This window comes from Ambystoma mexicanum, chromosome 1p (genome assembly GCF_040938575.1).
Source record: "Ambystoma mexicanum isolate Mex_15411 chromosome 1p, UKY_AmexF1_1, whole genome shotgun sequence".
In the NCBI taxonomy this organism is placed as follows: Eukaryota; Metazoa; Chordata; class Amphibia; order Caudata; family Ambystomatidae; genus Ambystoma; species Ambystoma mexicanum.
Window position 1 is genome coordinate 334,377,200 of NC_090921.1, and position 18,460 is coordinate 334,395,659.

General features: G+C 48.6%; 1 protein-coding gene across 1 annotated transcript in view; it reads left to right on the forward strand.

Annotated features, from left to right (window-relative positions):
- Positions 1-18,460, forward strand: part of PLPP2 (phospholipid phosphatase 2) — a 138,868-nt gene that overhangs the window by 8,853 nt on the left and 111,555 nt on the right. The gene's annotated exons all lie outside the window — the stretch shown is intronic.

The window sequence follows — 18,460 nt, forward strand, 5'->3', positions numbered from 1 at the left end:
GGTGCGCCACAATGGCTCTTGGGTTAATCACACATCCTTGTACCAGCCATGCAGGTAGTGAGCTGCTGGTTAACAGGCCAGGTGTAGCTGAAGGTGTTGCTGATAATATTCGACTACCTGGCAGCTGTGTAGATCCAGCTGCGGGAAGGCTGTCTAGCTTTCTGAAAGCTTAACGGCATAGTATGAGATTTAGTGGAGATCGAGTCTGTCATGTGCCCAACTCTATCCAACAACACTCCTAAGGCTACATACAACCATGTGATGTTTCTGTTTGCCAGGCACCTCTGCATAGTTGTCTGGCAGCCGGGCAATCTGTTGCAGGATCCAAGCCTCTGGCACCCTGCCTGCTCACACACGTCCGAACCATACCTTCTCTTCAGTACATGTCTCTGGGTGTTGCTGCTCCCTTATTTCTGTTCCGTGCCTGGTGTTATATTATCAGTTTATTCCCCCCTCTCCCACCTCCTCCTCATCTTACTGGGGACACCCAAGTTAATGCACTCGTCATGATCACCATGAAAGCCTTATGCTGCTCCTCAGCCTCTCTTCTCTAGCCACTGCAAGTCCTATTTCTATGCAGAGTTGACTGTACAGTGAAGCCGGTTACCCGAGAGATCCTCTGATGTTACCAGAGGAAATGTCCCCCTTTGCACTCTTTATTTATTTTCTAATGCAAATCTCCACCAATCTGGGTTGTTGTTAAATTTGGAAAAGATCCGGGACTGTGTTAATGTCAGGATTTTCAGGACTCTGGGCTAGCTAGCCTTTTGGTTGTAGCGCCAAACCCGTCGGTATCTGGGTGCTGGAAAACAGGTAACCAGGGCTACAACCAAAAGACCAGGGGCTATAGCCCACCACAGGCCCCCGTAACCCTGTGTGCCAAGGGAGCCTGCCCCAACCCATGATCAAGTCCTCGCAAACACACTTCATCATATCTTAAATGAGTTTCAACTTGGTTGTTTCTGCAGGCTTTGTTCAGCGCTGAGCTTGTATAGACAGTTCGCTGGAGGGCTGAGGACGATTTGCAAAGACCTCCTGTACACAAAGCTTGTGAGAGCCTCAGGAAATCTGCATGCACACACAGCATGGACATTCCATGGGGCCTCCTCTGCAATGAAAACTGTCCGGTTGGACTAGTTCTCGCTTTTCTGGCAGAAGGAGAAGTCCAGGCAGGGGGAAGGAGGGCAGAGGAGGAGTCCAGGCTTTAAACTGGGTTATTTGGCTAGTGCTGTATGAGGGCCGACTTTTATTTTGACAGTGTAGCTTCAGTAGGGAACCAGATGAATGGTTGAGTTGCTGGAAAAAGAGAAACTTTTCAAATTTGAAGATTTTTTTAGAAATCGCCATAGCTCCTATTTTATTTATTTTCATTGAATTTGTGCTCAGCGGCGCTCATCGGTGAGGGTCTCGAAGCACCGTGCAAGATGGTTCGAGGTGAAACAGAATTTAAACATGTTTTCATCATAGGGTGAGAAGGATTGAGATAAAAAAGGATAGGATGTAGCGGGGGCACTGGAGTGGCTGGACTGGATGTGGGGAGGCAGGTGTGTTTTGAGGCTCTTTCTGGAAGCAGGGCTGGAGGGTGCCATGCAGATGTGAAGAGGTTGGGCGTTCCATGCTCTGGGTGACTGCTTGCTTTTGTGGGCCTGTTGATTTGCAGAGTGGAAAGCTTAGAAGGTGCTGCCTCGCTCGTCTGGTGTTTGTGATGGGGTTCAGTTTGTTGTGTAGGTGAAATGGGGTTGGAGGCGGATGGCTTTGAATACAATGCAGACTCCTTGGAAAGCAATTCTCTGTGTTATGGGCAGACAGTGGGGCTGGGTGAGTGCTGGGGTTACGTATGAATAGTTTGGTACATGGATTGTTGCTGCATTTTGTGTGACTTGCAGGTTGGCATGGTTCCAGTTGGGGATTTTAGTGAGGAGAGCTTTACCGTAGTCCAGTAAGGATTGAACCAGAGCTTGGACTGCAGTGCGGAAGTCATTGTGGGGGACGTGGAAGGTCTTGTGTTGTGTAGGAGGTGTCGTTTTTCCAGACAATCGGAAAGTGTCCATCACTGGAAGAGCTGAAATAAAGGGGTGGGTTTCCCAATGTTGGAACAAGACATTCTTTTGTAAAATGTTTTTTCAAATCTATTTAAGAATTAAAAGAATTCTTCTCATGATTTATCCCCTCCAAACTCCCATTTTAGTTTTTTTTTAATCGTCAGCCTTTTCTGAGTTGGCCCAAACCCGTTCTGGCAGGAAACGGTTGTCATGCATCTGATCTCTGTCCTCCGGTTTATAGTCATAAAGTCGAATGAAATAATATCGAAAGTCATAATGTCTAAATCAAAAAGTCAAGAAAAAAAATGTCTAATTTTTTTTTTTTGTTCGCAATGGGGGGGTTCCCCCTCAACCCCCCTTTTTTTAAAATGTTTTGTTTTACCCCTTTTTTTTACCCCTGGAACCCAAAAAAACCATGTAAAATAAAAAATTCGACATTGTTTAGACATTTTTGCAATTCGATATTATTTTTTCGACATTATGACTGCACACCCTGTCCTCCATAGTTGGACTGATCAAGGCGTTGCGGGCCTGCTGGGAAACCCATCACTCTGAGTCCTGCCCTCCCATGCTTGTTTGGGCCCTCCCTGCACATTCCCCATTTTCTGGCCCCCTCCCTGCATATTCTCCATATTCTCTCGTGAAGTGACCGACCCACGCCTTTTCTTGTTTTGTCCTAGCGAGAGTTGACCCAGGCTATGCCGCATCATGGGGATATTGGTATGCTGGGTTTGATGACTGACCAGAATTTTCGGTGTCTTCTGTTTTTGTTGTTTAAGCAGCAAAACAGGTTTTGGAATCCCCATGTATTTGCCTGGTCTTTCCAGCTTGGTCAGTTCAGTTTCTGCCCTCCAGCAGCGGCAGAAAGTGGAGCAGCCTCTTATGAGGAACCAGTACCTGAAGCATAACGAAGGACCTGCAAGTCCATTAATAAGGAAGGTTCTTTAACTATTACAATTTTAAGAAAATCATTCCAGAAGGCCAAAGAATCCACACCAACTAACTAGTCGTGCCAAGCTGCCTTTCATCAAAGGATCCAGATTCATTTATGTTTTTTCATTTTTATAGCACGCAAAACCCGTAGGCATCGAGGCTCTGTACAATGGTTACAGAGAACACATACAGTAGGCATAAAGAGGACATTGTTGGTCTAGGTAAAGAGGCAGGTTTTTAAACCTTTGTGGAATGACCAGTACGATTGTTCTGCTCTCAGGTTGGGCGGTAGGGTGTTCCACAGTTTAGCTGCAGTGACCGGGAAGCTGGAGCCTCTAGCTTTGGTCAACCTAAATTACGGTAGAGTCAGACGGTTGGTATAGGCAGTTCGGGTTGGTTGGTTGTGGTTGTTCTGGATGCTTGGGTTCTGGAGAACTTGTGGTCTAGATAGTGGGGCAGAGGCAGTCTTGGAGAGGCGTTTGTGGGTGATGGCCAGTGTCTTGAAATTGATCCGTCTTGAATGGGCAGCCAGTGTGCTGCTCTCCTTGTGGCGTAGATTTGCTCCCATTTGGGGTGCTGGCAAATAGAGCGTTGCAGTCTAGCCTTGCTCCTATTACTGATCATGCAATGGTGAGGCGGCTGTCAGTGGAGAGGAAGAGGCTGCAAGCAGTGATCCGTTTGATGGGGTTTGTAGCAGAGGAGGAGTTTGCATGAATTTGGTGGGTGAGAGTGACTGACTGACTGACTGACTGACTGACTGAGACACTCTTGGCGTCTTTACAGATTGTGAGACTGTGATGGTGATGCCCTCTATGGACAAGGAGGTGTATTGGGTGTCCAGTTTTTTGTTTAAGGATTGAAGGTAAGCCGACTATTAGTTCAGTCTTGTCGACCTTTAGACATGGTTTTTTTTTTATTTATTTTTACATTTGTAAAGCGCCACACAGCCCAGAGGCATCGGGGCGCTGTTGCACGAAAATGACTTAGTTGCAGGGAGGGGTAGATCGAGGTTGTTACAGCGAGATCGTGTCTACCCCTAGCCTGGAAAAAAAAGGTTGTTTGCCTTTACAGAGGTTATACAGTTGACAGGGCCCAGGTGGGGTTTATACAAACAGCATAGATTTTATTGCTTTCCTGAAGCCCAGGTGGGATTCGATGCCTCTGATCTTGGCGGGTAATAGGTTCCAGTTGGTGGCAGCGAGGACAGGGAAGCTAGCGCCCCCTGCTCAGGTTCTAATGCTTTTTGGTATTGCTAGGCGGTTAGTGGGGCTCGACCTAGTTGGTCTGTTAGAGGGGGGACCAGAGAATCTCTGAGCAAGGTAGCATGGTGCTGTGTCGTGTCGACATTTGTAGGCGAGTACCAGTTTGAAAATAATCCAAGAGGCTGCACGCATCAACTTACTGCGCCACAACAAATTTTGAGAGAATTTGAGTTGTTGCCAAAAATGTCAAGATTTATTTATTAATAGCCCCTTATTTGATGACACGTGTTTCGGCACGATTCATGTGCCTTCCTCAGATCAGGGCAATATCCATCAACTTATTTCTCAGCTACACATTAACGTAGTTTTCAAATGAGTCCCATCAGACTCTATTCTTCTTCTGAAAGTGTCAGAATTCCCGCATCACGACACTCCGACGCGTGATGCGGGAATTCTGACACTTTAAGAAGAAGAATAGAGTCTGATGGGACTCACTTGAAAACTACGTTAATGTGTAGCTGAGAAATAAGTTGATGGATATTGCCCTGATCTGAGGAAGGCACATGGATCGTGCCGAAACACGTGTCATCAAATAAGGGGCTATTAATAAATAAATCTTGACATTTTTGGCAACAACTCAAATTCTCTCAAAATTTGTTGTGGCGCAGTAAGTTGATGCGTGCAGCCTCTTGGATTATTGTTACAATCGGAGTGGGGGAACTCAGTGTCTCCGGTTTTCCTGCACGCACCATTGCGACACCACCTGAATGGTGATCAGAACTTCAGTCGCGGAGGTCCAAGAGTGATTTGTTTCAAAAAGTTCCCTGTATTTTTATATTACCAGTTTGAAAAGGATCAATTCCTTGACCGGAAGCCAGTGGACAGATTTTCTGGTGGCTGAGATGTGGTCTCTTTTCGAGATTCCTGTGGCTGCTCTGAGGGCATTGTTCTGCAACGTTTGAAGTTTTTTTAATGTTTTTGGCTGAAGCGCCTAGTAGGAGTGCATTGCAGTAGTCTAGGCGGGAGCCGATGATGGCTCTTGCGATGGTGAGGGAGTTTTTACTGTGAGAGGAAGGGCCTTGCAGCAGTGATGAGTTTTGAGTGGTAGGCTGCTGCTAAAGAGATTGCGTTGACCTGTGAATCCCGGAATTACCAGGGCATTACGACCCTGGTGTCCCGGGAATTCAGGAGGCGGAATACGGTAAATCCCCATTCCCATTGAGTCCTATAGGACTCAATGGGGAAGTGGAAACCCCTGCACCATCTCGTGATGGTGCTGGTGTTTCCACGTCCGCCTGCAGGCGGGCGGTGTTAAACCCAACAGGTCAGACCTGGCGGGAACGCCACCTCCCGCCTGCAGGACTCGAGATCGGGCGGTCCAGAATTAACAGTGGCGGCCGGTTTGCCGCCGCTGTTATTTCTGGACCGCCCAACCTGTAATGAGGCCCATGGTTTCATATACTTAAGAATGTCTAGAAACAAAACAATAACCTTTTTAGATAAGCCCTCGGCGGTTTGCTCCACTGTTGTTGGGGCTCAAGGGCATCAGCGGTGATGGGTCCTCCAACATCTGCTGGTGGAGGCTTGTCACTAGAATATATTCACTATATTAACTGGCTGCAAGACCTCCACTAAACGTGTTTGGACCCAGATCTGCAACATTCCATGAAGGACAGCAATTGATGTCAGTGCCCTCACCAAGCACCTCTCCGCTTTAAGAGCAGACTCTCTGCAACTCGTCTAGTTAGCGCATTGAAATGAAGCAACATTTCATCCAGATGGACGACCCATTCACACATCCCATGTGTGGCCCCAATGTATGTATCGCGGTAAAGGACTCTACAGCAAAGTCCATTGGAAGCAGGGTGCACCCCATTCTGAATAGTATTTAGCAGCCCAGCGAGGCGCCTGATGTGATGGGAACAGCTCTGCAACAGCAAGGGGTACACCTTCGAAGCTACGCTAGGCAGCTCAGCTGGTTCGGCTCCAATCTGAAAAAGTGCTTGTGATCATCTCAAGTCTGCTTTGTAATTGGTTATGTATGACGCGCTTAAAACCCAGAGGTTTCTAAGCGTGGAACCGGAAATCTAACCTGTGTTGGTCTGCGTTGTTTTGCATCCTCTGCGAGCGCGTTGCCCCTAAGCTATCCTCCCGAGACTATCCTCTTGTGTGCCAACCGGTGCCATTCGGCACCAAAACCTTGCTGGCTGAGACTTGCTCCGAGCCCACAGTCCCTGCTACTAAGGATGGCTCGGAGAAGCAGGTGATGTGTCTTCCACGTGGAATAAGAGGAGCTCGCTTAACATGTGCACTTAGGCAAAAGTGGAGATCATTTCCCAAGTGGGTCCTCACTGGCGGGAACTGTTTCTTATGAACCCAGCCTGTCCTGACGCATCCATTATAGCCTTGAATCTATCTGCCATTCGTACGGGGTGGGCGCTGTGGACATTGTGGTCAGCTTGAAGACGGGGAAGGAATTTGGCCAGGACAAGACGGGGCTGCGCTCCATCAACAATTGTCTTGTGGGAGCACCATTCAATGTAGACCCGAGGCCCAAACCCCAGAACCCCCAAATGAGGAAGCTCTCTGTGCCCGACTGCCGCAAATCTCATAAACGCTGTGCGTGTGGAGACGCCATGCGAGTGGCGATATGTAACTGACTTCGCAAACTATATCTGAAAGTCGTCCTTTGCTCACCAGGACAGCCCAAACTCAAACAATGAAACCTTCCAAAGCCGTATTATATGCAGGGCTCGATCCCCCCCAGGGGTATTTTAGAGGCCATGTGTAAAACAAGACACTTTGACTGTCTTTTTTGAAATTATGAGGTTAAGTGCGGACTGTGGTCACCGGGTTAATAGGTTGGGCACTTCACCACTACACCATATAACCTGGTGAAAAACAACGAGCGACTAAGGGTTAGAGGTCACATGCACTCCCCAGGGAAAACTTTGTCAAGGATTCCTGGGCTTTGAAACGTGAATACTGTTTAACATTTTCAAATCCTATTGGAAGAAAATATCCTCACTTGTTGTTTTGTGTGGTTGATTTTTATTAAAGGCAAATACTTGTCCTGTGAAATTTGTGTGATTACGCAAAGCCAATTGAATGAAATTTGCATATTTCGCCAACATATGCTACTTTCTGGTGACGTCACATCCCATCTGGTATGTTAAGGTTTCCCATTTTTTTTGGACTTGACCCCAGGTATATGCCTCATGCTTTGCACACATTTTACTGTCATGGTGACTATTCTGATAGACGAAATCTGCATCTTACAAAGTGTGCATTGCATGCTAAGAAGGAATTCACATTTGAATTACTATCACAGCCATATTTTGATTGGTGGTGATTTTTATGTTCCCAAAATGCACTTTGGTTTTATGTAAAGCAGCCCGCATCCTATATTCAGAGCACCCACATTTCACACCCAGCTCTGCCCCTCCGTCCTGCCCACACTGTTCATAATCCACCTGACGCCTTCCCTCCCCAACACTCCACACAGGACGGGTGGGTGGGAATGGAGTTCTCCCAGTACATTTTCTCCATTTCCACCACTCCCTAGAGAGGACTGAATTGTGGTTTATCTTGTCTGCGGGGCCTTTACACATTAGTGGGATGCATAGTATGAAAGTCTGCCTATGCAACAATCGGTGAGAGTTTGCTTTTCTGCGCTTGCTGTGGGAGTCGCTCAGTTTGGGAATGATCTAATGCCAAAGTATGATGTTTACTTTGGGTGGGGAGAGTGGGCTTGTAGTCGCATGAAGTATCCTGTTCACCGTGTGTGTCTGTCTGGTTTTGTAGCCTCATGTGGAGTCTCCCAGCAGTTTGGACTCAGCTGCCCTTTTTGGGGTGAGATCAAGCCTGGTGTGCATGTGATGTGGTCTTTCTGATTCTGTAATGGCTTGCCGGGCTTAAAAACATTGGCCGGCTCTAGTGGGTTGCCCAGAGCAATGCCTGAGGTTCTAATTAATTTAAAACCTTCCAGCTGCTGCACTTCTTTTAGTCTCGTGTACACTGCTTTAAGTGGGATGATAAATCGAGGGGTGGCTGTAACCAGGGAGTGTGACCTAAGTGGGCGTTGCTGGACGCTTGCTGGGCATGTGGGTGCAAGGTGTGGAAGCTCTTCGAGCTCCTCCCTTAGGGTCAGTTGTTTTTCAAAGAAATGAGCTGGGGGTAGATCTTTGTCATCGGCTGGGGCCTCCCTCTGGAACAGCCTCCTTGTCTCTGAAACTTGAGGAAAACCACTGTCTGTTCCGGAAGCACCTTAAGACCTTCCTCTTTACTTCTGCCTTCACCCCTTCTCTCCCCTGCTGATCTGCTCTTCTGGCACTGTGCACCTGGCCTACCTTGTGATTTCTGAGCCCAGGTACCAGCTCGCCGTGCCACCCACCCTGCCTCCGGGCAATCCCTTGCACTGGGGCCTGTATCTGTAACCATACAGCCCGCCCTCCTCCCCCCTTATTTTCCTTCAGCACTTACCAGACTCACCCTGTCTGTTGCCTTTAACCAGCACTTGCCACCTGTTGGCTGCACTTCCAATGTTTGTTGCTTGTTATTTATTATTTATTTATTTATTGTTTACTATTTGTTTTTCGTTTGCACTGCACTTTCCACTGCTCTCCCCCATTCCTTTGCACTTCTCCCCTTTTCCCTTTCCCATGCACTTGCACGTTCTCAATGTCACTGGGCCTAGTAGTTTGTTGTTTTGTTTCTCCCTTGTACCCCTCCCTTGCCTTGTCGCGCTCTGGAAAACATGTGTATGAGCGCAATATAAATTCAATTCGTTGCTAAAACATCATTTAAAAATGTTTTTAGTGTCTTTTAAACGGGCGGCACTGAGCTCAGGCAAACATGACACCATGTTTATCCCTAAGGCCTCTCTTCATGCCGCAGCTCAGTGCTGTCTTTAAATCTGGCAGGGCTCGGGTTCCAAGAAGCCTGCTACTGGTAGTCCATGACTAATCCTTACCCTGTAACAACTAACAAAATACTTTAAGAAGAAAGATGGATTTGGGCACTAGGTCATTTGTCTTCAATGTTTTTGTTTCTCTTGTGTGGTGCCGCTGTCCTGTGACTCGCGGGGAGTATCTGTGCTTCGCCCCTTTCAATGCTTGTAAATTATCTTCGCTCACATTTTCAGGATCCTATGGCGTGAAGGCGGATCATTAAGCAACATCTTTAGGGGCGGTTAGGAGTCTGAAAGTGTGAAAGATGATCATTTACAAGCCGCTTTTACTGCTTGTAAATGACCCTCCTTCGTACTTTCAGACTCTGGAGCACATGGGTGGAAATTGCCTGGGATGGTTCTTGTGGTGGGAGGCCTGGCAGAGCCCCAGCCCCGGAGAAGTTTTTGGAGCCAGTCCAGGCTGTGCGCTGGCCCTCTTAAAGCCCTCCTCATGTACACCAGGATTGTGGGGCTTTGTAGCCTCGGGTGAAGTCTAGTGCATATGTGGACGTTGAGTTCGTGTGGTCACTTATGGAGCCTCCAGTACAATTTGAGGGTGCAATGTTTTCTCCTCACAGAGAGCGTCATGTACACCTTAAGGGTGAAGTATATTCTGATCTCGCATGGAGTCACATGTACAGCATGAGGGTGATGCGTTGGAGCCTAGACTGAGGCCCCATGATATGATATGATATGATAAGGCATTTATAACACGCCTATACACAAGTGTATCAAGAGGCTTGGGGGAGGGAGTTTTGTGATGATTGAACTTCACACAGTCTCGTGTAAATCATGAAGGGAGTGTGTTCTCTTCCTCAGAGGGTCTCCTTTACATCATGAGGGTGTGGTGCTGGTACTTCAGGTGGAGTCTCATTAGCTCATCGAGGTTGAAGTCTTGCTGTGCTGTGGGCACCGCTGACACCTCGTGCACACCTGGAGGGTGAGATATATGTGCATAGATGGAGTCTGATGTCCTTAATTAGGATGGGGCATAGCCTGACATCCTTCGTGAGGTTTGGGTATTGGAGCACAGATGGTGCATGTCCCTCATTGGGGCAAGGGGGTGTTGTAGCACAGATGGAGTCTTAGGATCCTTGTGAGATTTGGGTGTTCTAGCACAGGTGGGGGTCTCACGCAGGGGCGTTGCTAGGGGGGGCTAAGGGGGCTATAGCCCCGGATAGAATCTCAGGAGCTACAGCCAAAAGACTAGCTAGCCCCCAGTCCCAACAGTTCCGACATCAGCTTAGCCCCGGGTCTTTTCCAGACCTAGCAACTCCCCTGATCTCACGTCCATCATGAGGGTGGGTATTGCTGCACCTTATGTTGTTGGTGATTTCAATAGTGCTCCATTCCGTTCTCCTCTAGCTTCTACCGGGCATCGCACCCATGTTGCATGGCATCGTCCTGTTCCCAAGGAGAGCACACTGTCCCCCGAGCTTTCCTTCGAGCATCGCACTGCAATCTAAGAAGGGGCCAGTAATATTACGGCAGGCGCAGTCGGCTTTTACACAAGGCCCCCTATCTAGGGCCCATACCTGTTTTGGCCTGTCGGGCATGGAAGGCACCCATCCACTATGCACCACCTCTCCCATGTCCTCTAACTCGCTCCAGATCCCACACTACCTCACCAACGTCAAATTTTTTTTTTCGAGATTTTTTTTCGACCTTATTGTCATTCGAGATTTTTTTTTCGAGATTTTTTTTCAACCTTATTGTCATTCGAGATTTTTTTTTCGAGATTTTTTTTCGACCTTATTGTCATTCGAGATTTTGACCGACCTCCCTCACCAACGTATCTAAACCTGGACCCAGTCCTTCTGCACCATCAACTGGCCTCATCACCGTTCCAACTTGACTCTGCATGAACACTGCTCACCACCTGCAACATACTGCCTCGGGTAAGCGCTCTGCTGCCTTGGCTTGCTGCAGAATGCAATGTTTGCACACACCCAGAAGCCCATCAACCTGCCCCCCACACATTTCCTACCCCAGTCTCCTATTTAACCACCGACCTGTCCCTGGTAAGCACTAGCTATGCTCTCTGTGCGCCCCAACTAAATTCCAGCAATTGGCCTGGAGATGGCACACGCTGTCCACCGGCTACCGACTTCCTCCCGACTTCCTCCCCACCACTATTCCACACCCCCACTAAATCCCTAGCAGCCATAGTCCTATCCAAAATCATGTGATCTGCTAGCCACACTATCCAGTATCCTCCCACATCAGCCAAACCAGTCCTTGGCACTAAAGCGGACAAAAACAAAAGCATACGCTAGATGCCCGCCACCTTTCAAACCTTACACCACTCTGAATCTTCTGCCATTGACCCTACAGGACAGTTTAGCTAGTGAATTGCCATAACATACTAGAGCAATTAGCCACTGCATCACACACCGCACAACCCTGCCAGTTATTCCTCCATCCCCCCCCACCAATCATCAGAAACAAGTTCCTTCGTATTCACACCTGCACAACCCTCACTACCCCCCAAGACTCAAACTGCCATGGCATCACACACCCCACCCACAACCACCACCACAATCTGAAACACACAGTGAACACACCATCCTGTCGCCCAACCCACCACTTGCATGCGCTTTGGTCAATACCAGATCTATCCTACCTCATGCTACAGACATCAACCTAATCACTACCAACAACCTTGACTTACTTGCAATCACAGAAACCTGGCTCCATCCGGCAGCAGGTACCGTACTATGGATCCAAATCCCCCCCTGGCTATTCTGTCCTCTCCAACAACAATAACAACAACAAAGGAGGAGGAGGGGTAGCCCTAATCTACAAAGATACCATTGCCATCAGAGCGACTGACACAGGCCCGCCATCAAATAGTGAGATTTTTGTGGATAATAGCTCACAATCTCCCAATGCAACCATTAGACTCCATCTCATCTACCGGCCTCCAGGTCCTCTCTACCCCCACTCCTTTGGAGATGACCTCCTATAACTCCTAACACAGAAACTCGCCCCAAAATTCAAATGCCTGCTCCTAGGAGACCACAACCTTGGCCTAAAAGACCCTGCAGACCAGAACTCCACAGACCTAGCCCCGGCCCTCATCCACCTAGGCTTCGCACACAGAATATCTGCACCCACTCGCATCCTCAGACTAACCATAGATTGGTTAGCCGATCTAAATTGCTGCACCTCCATTCCAACAGTCGCTCCTCACCCAGGACTGATCATTAGTTCATCACCTTTACCATCACTATATTCAAACACCATGCCACCACCCCACGCAGCTCTACCTGAAGCCTTCTCCCGCTGCACATAAAATATCAACACCACCTCCTACCACTGCTCTCTGTTCTCATGAAAACACCTAGACCGGCATCTGATCCAGATACCCATGTGGACACCTACAACAGCGCAATCTTAGAAGCAATAAACATCCCAGCTCCCCTTAAACTACGTAAAGGCAAACCATCGACTCTTGTATAAACCTTTTGGTTCAGCCCCGACCACCTCATCCGCACTAAAATGCACCGCAGAAGCAACGTAACTAAAAACACCATCGGACGCAAACAAATAACTCTTCGCAATCTGGGCTAAAGACTTTTGAAAGGCAATACATGCAGCCACTAACAACTCCAGAATAGCGTACGCCAAATCTGATACATGAAACCTTTTGACCATCCTTGAGAAATAGAATCTCCATCCTCACCCCCCGTTGACCTCTCAAAAGACGATGCCTGGTGCACCGAGGTACAGGAATCCCTGTCCCTCATTGATATTTCAAAAGATGATGCTTGGTGCACTGAGGTACAAGAAGCCTTGTGTAGAAAAATCAACACTGCAGATTGAAATCTGTGCCCTACAACTCGCCCTTCTCTTCAAACCGAAGTACACCACCTGCCCTCTACCTGAACCACCTTCTCACCACACTTTCCCCTCATTGAACTCCCACCCAGTAAATGTGCAGGAAGCAACCAACATAATAAAAAGCGTAAAACCCTTGCGCTGCAAGGGAGACTCCTGCCCCATGCCTGTTATCAAAGATTGCGCTGAAGCACTCGCGCCCCTCTTCGTCACAATCATCAATACTTCATTTCCACAAGTCGAGTTCTGGCCAGCCTGAAAGATGCCTGGATCCTCCCACTGCTCAAGAAACCCTCTCTAGACCCAGCCAACTACTGCCACCTCACCACTGTGCCTTTCATCTTAAAAGTCTTAGACCGAGCCGCCTACCTCCAGATCCAACACTACTTAGAAGAAAACCTTTTCCTTTTACTCCAACTATCAGGCTTCCACCCAAAACATGGACCAGAAACTGTGCGGTTTGACCTAAAAAACAGGTTGATGTTATCGGGGACTCCCTAAAACTATCTCTCCTCCTCATGCTGGACCTCTCTGCGGCCTTTGACCGCATCAACCACCAAATCCTCTAACACCTAACCACAACCGCCAACTTTTCACATGCTGCCACCAACTGGGTCGCCTCCTTCCTTGCTGAAAGAACCACCTTCATCTTCACCGATGTCCATGCAGCCCCTCATCCTTGCAGTTTATGGTGTTTCGTAAGGATCCTGCACATCCCGCTCTCTACAACATATGCACTAAATACCCTCTTTGACACCTTGATACTCTTGGCATATCATTCACAAACTACACGAATGACACCCAATTCCTCCTCCCACTCTCGGGCAACTACCAACAAGACTCCATAACTATCAATTCCATCTATGAAATCATACAAGAATGAATGTCTTCTCAATGTTGACGAGACAGAAATCCTCCTTGTCGGCACACAGGCCACTATCCACAGATTTGATCCAGCCTACAAAGCCTACACCATTGGCGGGAACTCTATCCCAATCTCAGCCACTGTCAAACCATGGGCATCTACCGAGATGCTACCCTGAACATGTCATGCCAAATCAATGCCATTGTCTCCTCTGCCGAACAGCCTACCAAACTCCTAAATGCCAGTAAACCCTTCCTTTCCATGGACTTCACCTCACTACAGCCAGAGCCGTCATTGCAGCGAACTTGCAATGCTTTCTTAGCAGACCCCTCCGAACGTAACCTTTGCAAACTCCAAATCATCCAAAATAATGCCCTCTGCTCTGTTCTAGGGCTATCCAAATACTACCACATCTCTGAAGCTAGAAATTTGCACTGCCTGCAATCCGCAATTGAATCAAATGTAAGACTCTCTCCATCGTCCACCATTGTCTCACCAACACGGCACCAGCCTACCCATCTCCACGCATTGAAAAATACCACCCCTTTCGCATCACGCGGTCTTCGAATGCACACGTCATCCAAATGCCTTGCTTCAAACGCACTAGAGCCGGAGGCACCAGTTTCCCCAGTCACAGCCATTAAACTCTGGAATGATCTTCCCCCCCCTGACGATCAGAAATGAACCCTCATACTAGGCATTGAGAGAGACCCTAAAAGCCTGGCTCTTGGCCTAAGGCATTTCTGATTCTATTGACTTTTGAGCATCCGCTTACTGTCCTCAATTACCTTGCAACCGGCGCCTAGATGCCTGTGAACTTAGTGGGCCGTTTGTAAATGCAAAAATAAATAAATAAATCAGGTGGCACCCAGAGGCGTAGACAGGGTAGGGCCTGAGAGGGCAAGGCCCACCCAAAATGTATAAATGCCCAATCAGCAGCACTGTGTGGGCATTTACAGATGTCATAGTCACTGCGGTGGGCCCAACTATATCGGCTTCAGGCCCCCCTTGTTAGACAATCCTGACTACGCCTCTGGTGGCACCCCCTCGGGGACTGGGCATTGTCCCCTCCGATGGTGACATGAACATCACGAAGCGTGGGATATGCTATATCATCCTCTGGTGGCCTCTCATACTTCTGAGAGTGGGCACGCACGGTACAGGATCAGGTGGTGGCCCTTACCTTTGTCCCTGCAGCTTTCTCAGCGGGTTGGGTGTCTTGCCTCCAGGTTTTTTATGGCAGGCTGAATGGACTCTGGGATCTGCGCCTGCCACGGGTGCCTGACCGAGGGAGGCCCAGAGGCTTCTCCCACTTTGTGTAGAGAGGGAGGGTCCGCGCTTCAGAGCACCCATTGTCCCCTGGCTTGCGCAGTTCCAACACAAAGCGGGTGTGTTTGCTTCCAATGTGGCCGGGAGACAAAAGGCCCGAGAGCGAGGAGAGTGGGGTGGATTAAGGTGGTGCTGGAGTGGGGTGGGGCAGGCTGTTTACTCACCGACAAACGTGTTTTCTGACTGCCTTCTACTATTAACCGCCAAGTGGCCCCATGTCATGTGACGCCTCCCGGCAATGCTGAGTTTGCACGTTGAATGCCGGGACTTGCAGGCAGTGCTTTAAGTGGCGTAAGAAATTGAGGGGCTGGGGGGGGGGCTCATTCGGGGGCGTAGCTTGCCTGATGGGAATAGCCTAAAACTTAAGGATGTGGCCTAAAGTGCATGTAAAAATGAACAGGGGTGGTCTCGTCTACATAACTAAGCGCATACTGCAACACTGCTGGTACAACCAAAACGTGTGCTCTTAGGCAAATCATTTAATTGCACTGTTGAGGGTGAGGCTTTTTAAAAAGAGAACGTTGACTGCTTTTAATATAAAATACAAGCAGTCCTTGCATTCGGGGAGGGGGGGTCTACCAACAACTTTTTTACTGGGAGGTGGGGGGGGGGCTCGACATAAACAAGTTTGTATACCACTGCCATAGCCCAATGCGGCCAGCGCATGGTTGCAGAGCCCAGCTCCTGCACGCGGGTGTGCTGTGACAGGGTAAAGCTGACAGGTGGACGATGTTGGCTACGAAAGTTCTTTCTTTCTTTTTTTTCTTTCTTTCTCCTCTGCCTCTCATTCCCTCCTCCGTTCACTTGAGTGAACTCCTCTGCCTCCTCAGATGGCCTCCCCGCATTCCCTCACCCCTCACTCCAGCCTGTACTTATTTTGATATCTGTCACTGTCCCCCTAACCGACTCTACTCCACAGCTGCCTCCACTGAAGCCACATCCGGTGAAATGTCAGTGCAGTGGGCGAAGTGGGCTGGAGCTGCTCAACTTTTTTTAAAAATTTTGTTTGACTGTTCCCATACTTTTATAAAAACGAACCGTTCCCTTGCATGCACATTTGTTTGGGGGTTTGTATAATGCACAGTCGGGGTGGGGCGTGGCAATGCAGTTTGTGGGGAGTGGAGCAGGTCAGCGGGGAGCATAGTTCCACTACTTCTTTGCATACACTTGGACCACTGGTTGGGTGAAGCGACTTGAGAGTATTGCTCTCTGCAGCACCACAGCAGCGAACTGAGCAACGAGGTGTAAAAAACAAAAGGCCATTTTGCATTGCAGCGCTGTGGTGCAAATGGCCTCTCGTAATATCCGGGGCATGCGCTTTCTAGGTTGTAAAACAATTAGATTAAATAGCTAGAGCTGTCGCACTTACCCTGGCCTACACCGTGTATTTCTTCCTCACTCCTGGCCTACTCTAAGCTCTTCCAATGCTAGCCTTTAGATTGCCTCTCTTCCAGGACTGGCACCACCGCCGGGCTCTTAACATGCTCCTCAATGAAGGCCTGCATTACACCATGGCCAGTGTGCATCCGTTGATTTGACAGGTGCTATGCCATTCCAGCCGGATGCAACCAAAGAGATCATTCAGAGCACCTAAGACTTTACCTGATGAGTGCACTGCTAATGCAACCCCAGAGTTGATGGATTCCCAGAGGTCTCGCAGTGCCCCACCAAATCCACCTGGTGTGTGTGTGCACTGCCATCCGAGCTCTGATACAGCCACAGTGGTCTCGCAATGCACCAATAACCGCACCTGCTGTGTGAATAGCCCCCGGTCTAGGTATCCGGGTCACTTTGCTACTAAGTATAGCGCGATGATGGGTCAAGGGTTTCTGGAATGTCGTGTGAACAGCAAGTGGGAGACGTGTAGAGTTTGGATGGCGTGCAGAGGGGGAAGAGGGTTGCACTAGCTGGTGTCACCTGTGGTTTGTGAGCGGCTAGTTCATCTGTGTGGTATGAGGTGGACGGTAAAATGCTGTGAGGGCCACCATCAATTAGCTCCATGTAGCAAAGCATGAAAAGACACAGCACAACGAGGCATGAAAAGGCACAGGACACAGGCATGGAACGACACAGCACGAAAAGGCTTGGAAAGACGGAGCACAACAAGGCATGAAAAGAAACGGCACAACAAGGCATGAAAAAACAAAGCACAACAAGACATGAAAAGACACTAGACAAAAAGGCATGAAAAGATACCTCATGGCGAGGCATGAAAGCTACGTCATGGCAAGGCACGGAAAGACACAGCATGATTAGCCTGGGTGTCCAGGTGGCTAACTATGCGGACGATACTCAGGTGATCGTAAAACTCTCTGGTTCATACATTGAGGACGCAGCTAATCTGAACATCATTTATAAGTCCATCCACTTGTGGATGGCAGTCAACTCCCTGGCTCTCAATGCCAGTAAAAAGGAGGTTTCAATTGTAGCTTCCACCATCAAGTTGCGGTCACCCCCAGCAGAGTATTAACATGTTTCACTTCTGGGCACGTTGATCCCGGTGGCCGAGAAGGTAACGGCTCTGGGGGTGGACCTGGACGCTGAATTGTCCATGTCTCATCATGTGGCCCTCATCGGATCTTCCTGTGGGTTGATCTCTAAGCTCCTGTGTAATATTCGTCATTTCGGATCTTGCTAAACGAGCCCATGTCACGGCGGCCAGGTGGGGCTTATAGTGGCTGCCTGGTGAACTTAGAATCGGGCATAAAATCTTAACCCTCTCACACAAATGTGTGGCGAACACGGCACCCCAGTATCTTATATTGCGCCTTCAACCTCATGCTTCATCCCGCTCTCCTAGACCCCAACACCGCCATAAACTGGTTAAATCCTGATTTAGGTTAGTGAAGTCCGGTGGGCACACTTTCAGTGTGCAAGTCCCCAATTTCTGGAACCTGTTAGCTCTGAACTTTAGAGCTGTCGAGACAACAGCTTAGTTGAAAAAAGAGCTAAAGACGCTTCTCTTCAATCTTCCGTTTGATTAGGACGTTTCAACATTATGAGTTTTCATCTGGATTCTGAGTTTCGCCCCTGGTTTTTCACCTCGCAACGCCTCTAATGATTTTTGTGCGGATCGTTCGTCCTGTGGTCTTATGTGTGCGCGCTCTGAGGGCCATGGGCATGTGGCGAGATGTTATAAGAATTTTTAATAAATAATAAATAAAAGTCATGGCGTACAGCATTACCCAAAGGCAGGTAATGTCGAGGGATATGGCAGACACGACCGCCTTGGCCCAGAGAAAGAGCTGCCTTGCAGCTCATTTCCCCTTCCTTTGTAGATTGGTTGGCAGGCTGAGAGCCC